Here is a 5,233-nt window from a genome sequence, read left to right as displayed (position 1 = left end):
AGGCAACTCGTTCCATTGTAGCATTTGAAGAAATAACTTGTAGGAACTGAATGATCTTTGGCTTCTATATTAGAGAACTTGATAGATTGCTATCACTCTGGAATTCTTTTCCTTTCAACCATATTCTGCAACTGACCTCAGTATTTCGAAAGGCTGTTTGACATGTGGATGAAATGTCAGATTTGAATTTAAGAGCCTTGGAGCTGGAATGCTAGTTCTCTAGTTTATATTTTTCAGCTTTTGTTCAGCCTTGACACATGAAGGGTGATGCATAACACATGGTATCTTCATAGCTCTCTTGCCAGCTATCATTCTGTTTCTTCTCTGAAGGGCACATTAGGAGGCAAGGGAAATAAAGTGACTTTATTATGGTATTTAACTTGAATATTCTCAGACCTCTCTTAACACAAGTCATCACTGCAGTAGCCTCTAAGTATTCCACCATCAGTCTCACCTGTGGATAACTGATCAGAGGGCCTCACATACCAAGAAAAGACAATGGAATTGTACAGTTGGCTGAAGAAGTTAGATGAAAGAATCAAGGTAGGTCAATATACCTATGCTAGGGTTATTCAGAGTCAAACAAATATAAAGAAATGAATTCTAATAAAAATTTTTATTTGGGAATAAACAACAAATAGAAAGGAAATTCAGGACATCCATGTGCAGGGTAGGGTGACCTCTGGTATTTTTGGAAAATAGGAAAGGAAAGTTTGGGACTTTTATTAGGACAGACACATCTATGTAAGTTATGTTGAAAGAAAGCTCATTGGTGTGTTACATACTTGTAGGAGCTGAGCAGCTCTGATTGGCAGCAGTGGCAATTATTATATAAGGCTAGTATTACAGTCATAATTGGCAGTTTCATTATAGGTTGCTAAGTAAAAATCATAAAAAGATAATAGAGGCTATCCCTGGACTGGTTCTATGAGGTAGTTCCTGGAGTAGGCATCTGTGATTTGAATTTTCCCTCTCTTCACATGATCTCTGGGCTCACTTTAGTAGGTTATAAGAGGAATGACTAGTTTGTGTAAAGATTTTTCACAAAATTCATACAGGCTAAAGATACCATGATATCTGAATTCTTTGTTACATGATTTTCATTTATGGTTTTGCCCTACTTTGACCTGTTTTTGACACATAGTCCATCCCAGCCTACAGTCTGATTATAAGGACCTGAGTTGAGGATAAGCAAATGGAAATCACAGAAAGGAGATACCTGGAGCCAACATTTGCTGCTTTATTAGATGTAGGAGTGAGTATTAGCCAAGAACTTGCCAATTACCTGAGGAGGCAAGGACATGTAGGGTCGGAATGGATGTCAACAATGGATAGCCAGTATAAGGATACAGTAACTGCTGAGTCCATTTCATGCTCCATGAATGTTGAGTGCTACTTATCTCTTTTATCATTTATTGTATTTGTGCATCACTTACTTTACCTATGCATTATGTTTCACAAGCTATATGGTTACATTCTCTACTAAGTTTTGTCTAACAAAAGACTACTTTTAAAAATACAGCAAATAGATGCTCATGGCCTGGGTCGGAGGTCAGGGAGAGCATCTAGCGGTCAGAAGGAAGACGATGTTAGTCAAGTCGCACATTACCCAGGAGGAAATTAAGAAGGAGACAGAGAAGCGAATCGACCTCGAGAAGATATGTTCACTGCTGCTGCTGCTGCGGGTCTTCAACACCAACAACAGCCACCACCACTGCCTCAAGAATGAGTTCTCCCAAGGCAATGTCCTGTCCAGCGAGCAGAACTACACAAGAAGGGATGCAACCTTGGAAGAACTAACTAGTTTAGTAAAACAAGTCTACCCAGGAGCTAGGAAGAAGGGTACACACTTCAATTTCACAACTGTTTTTAATGGATCTTAGAAGGCTTGGCTATCAAGTTAAGGAGATTGGCAGCACCATGTCTGGCAGAAAGGGGACAGATGATCCCATGACTCTGCAGTCACAGAAGTTCCAAGTAGGTGATTACCTGGACATTGTGATTACCCCTCCAAATCGGGCACCACTTCCTTCAGGGCATGTGAGACCATATTAAATTTTATTTACTCTCTCAAATTTATTTTTCACCCAGCTATGTAAAATAAACTTACACTTTTTTCCTCCCCTGGGAAAAAATACAGCAAATATACATAAGAATCATTTGCAAAACAATTGTAATTATTAAACCACTGCATTGTACTTTTATTTAGTCATTTATTGATCATTTAGCAGGTTATCAGTAACATGCCCAGATGTTAGAGTATGGCAATGAATAAAACTGATTCCTTACCTCTCAGAGCTTACATTTTAGTGGCAGCAGCATGATTAAGAAACACAAAATATGTGTATGAATATGTGCATAAACATACACATGTGCATACACATGTATGTGACATGTGTTTGTGTGTTGCACATATTTACATTTTTTACTAATCCACCTCTACTATTACAAAACCACAAGTCTAGAAGTTTTAGGGTACTGAAAATGAGGACAAATTAAGTTGAAGTTTCCTGACATACTGTGTTCCAGTCACTACAAAATATGCGTATTTCACCATAAGCTCTGTCACTACCTGGATGTCCATGGACAAGTCACTTAATCTTGATGAGTCTTTCACTGTGCATACAATTTCTCTAAACACTTAATGAGATAATGTGAGGAATGGGTAAACTAGAAAGTTATGCACACATATAAAAAATTTCTTAATTATTCTAACTTACGAAGGAAGTAGTAGTGGTGTTTACATTGTTTTGTCATCAAATGTTTCTATAGCCTCAGACTATCAAATTAATAGATTTTTATTACACTTTATCCTCTAAGTTTAAGTTTATGTCTCTCTGTACCCAAAGCTACAGGTTGGTTTCTTCTGCTGTTCAATAAAATATGAGGTCATACAGAAGTGAGGAGTGAGGGAGTCACATTGGGAAAAATGTATCATTTAGCTTCATTCGGTGCCATTTTTGATTTTCACCTGTAGCTACCACTAACATTGGTAAGAAGATACTTAACTGTCCGATGGTCACTCTACCTTCTCAACTTTCACTCCTCGCCCATTTCCTCACACTCTTCTATCATCTTCCTATTTGAAATCCTTAATTATATTATGTTGAAATTTTAGCAACCCTAGGATTTGATTGCACCATTACATAAAAAGACATTACCCTCTCAGTGCCACATAAATGAGAACAAGCAAAGCTGTACACTTGCTCCATTAGCATTTGTTTTGTAATCCCTGGCTCCAAATGAAGGGAGTCATACATACTCATTCAATCGAACTATTTTATATTTTATTTGCTCTATTTGGTTAGAAATATGTAGACATATTAGCTGTTCTTCTAGTCTGAAAAATACTTGCTGTGTTTGTAGATAAGCCATTAATGATTGTCCTTTGTTAAAAGCAAAATATAAAAGCATGTTTGTCCTATTTTTAATTTATTTACAAAACTTTTATTTGGACTTAGAAAAATAGCTGGTCTAAGAGTGAACTTTTGAATTTCTATTGGTACCTCCTTCTATTGTTAAAATGTCCTCGTACATAGATAAATACATTATAGAAACCAATGTACCTGATGAAATGATATCTCTGATAAGGAGAGTGAGTAATCAGATGTAATGATGGGTAGTTTGAAGCTCCATTGCATAGTGGTTGAAGGATCTGTATATTATTATTCTACAAAAAAGACTTTATGGCTAGGAAACAGCTTCCATTTTACAGAATAAATTTGATTTCTTCTATGTTGTCTCAGAAGATACAACCAGATTTGATATGTACAAATTACAAGGAAGAACTTAAACTCAAAAAAGACTTGCTTCTCAATTATAGTTGTCCAAAAGAAAAAAAATTTTTTGAATCCCATTGGATACTGAGACTACATGAAGTACAATCTCAATATATACTCTGAATGCCAGTTGAAAATGAATAAATTAGCAATAGCCCATGTCTACAGCACGACTATGAGAGGTGAGATCAATGAGCACTTGGGTGCAATACCAACATATAGTAATCAGCTCCAAAAGATGAACTTCACCTTGGTAGCAGAGATGCTGAGAATAAACCTGACACTTGAATGAGTTCTGGCTGTGGAAAACTGAAATGAAGCCCTGAAAGTGAATGCAACCAGAATTGAGAGTTGCACCTGTGTTTCCGGAAAGGTAGGAAGAACTTGAAAGGGAAAGGGTCCCTTTGGGTTTTTTAAGTAAAGGGGAAGAAATAAATAATGATAGAAATTGAGAGTCCTACAGAGACAAAGGGAAATTGAAACAGAAGACACATCAGTTATTATCCTAGCTGTTGACCTTAATTAAAGAACGTGTGCATCTTCATGCAAACAGAAGAGGGCACTCGTGAGCTAAGAAATCAAGTAACCCATCAAACTCATTCTTTTCTACACATTTTGTGGCCTAGGAAAATATAACACCTTCTAAAATTAGTAGAAAGTAAAAGACGGCATCTACACAAAGTTACTGTAACTGAAAATAGTAAAAAAAAAAAAAAAAAGAAAGAAAGAAAAAAAAGAAAAGCAAACATTTCAGATGAGGAAAGTTATTCCAAAACACCACAAAGCATGAAAGCATGTAACAAAATACAACGATCTAAATTAAATATCCTTAAACATTGGAAGTTGTAAAAAAAAAAAAAACTCAAAGAATATATATATAAGCTCAAAATAGAAATGAACCACAAAATCAAGATAATGTGAAATAAGAATTAATTGAACTCTGAAACAATAAAAAAAAATAAAAATCTCAGAAATGGAGATTAAATTTGAAAACATCCAAGAAAGAAAAGCTTAAACTGAGAATATAATAAAGGATATAAGGAAGAATTGAAACATTCAAAAAATGGAAATGAAAGAAACAAAAGAGATCAATAAGAAAGTGATAAATATAGAATGTAAGCTTTAAAAAAAATCCAAGGAAATTGATGTCAAAGAAGGTAATAGTACAAATATAATCATAAAAACAACAAATAAGCACCAAGACTATATAAAATACATATTTTAAAATATGACATAAGATCAAATACACAGAGAGAACATATAAGATCTGAACATAGGCAACATTAAAAAACAAATGTATTGGTTGATTTCAGGATAGCAGCCATTCTTACTCAGTGTTGTTTTCATTTGCATCTCTTGAATGACCAATGATGTTGAACATTTTTTCATATGTTTATTTGCTATTTCTACTTCTTTGTCTGAAAAATGTCTGTTCATTTCAGATGCCCATTTTT

General features: G+C 35.0%; 1 pseudogene across 1 annotated transcript; it reads left to right on the top strand.

Annotated features, from left to right (window-relative positions):
• The first annotated feature begins 220 nt into the window (after positions 1 to 220).
• LOC110350097 (histone deacetylase complex subunit SAP18 pseudogene) lies at positions 221 to 4,532 on the top strand (annotated as a pseudogene). The gene is made up of 2 exons (XR_015442256.1): positions 221 to 543; positions 1,523 to 4,532. The product of XR_015442256.1 is annotated as a histone deacetylase complex subunit SAP18 pseudogene (transcript).
• Positions 4,533 to 5,233: the final 701 nt, after the last annotated feature.

Source organism: Heterocephalus glaber, unplaced genomic scaffold (genome assembly GCF_053883595.1).
Source record: "Heterocephalus glaber isolate CG9 unplaced genomic scaffold, H.glaber_assembly_v1.0 deba00001538, whole genome shotgun sequence".
Lineage (NCBI taxonomy): Eukaryota > Metazoa > Chordata > Mammalia > Rodentia > Bathyergidae > Heterocephalus > Heterocephalus glaber.
This window is presented reverse-complemented; position numbering and strand designations above follow the sequence as displayed.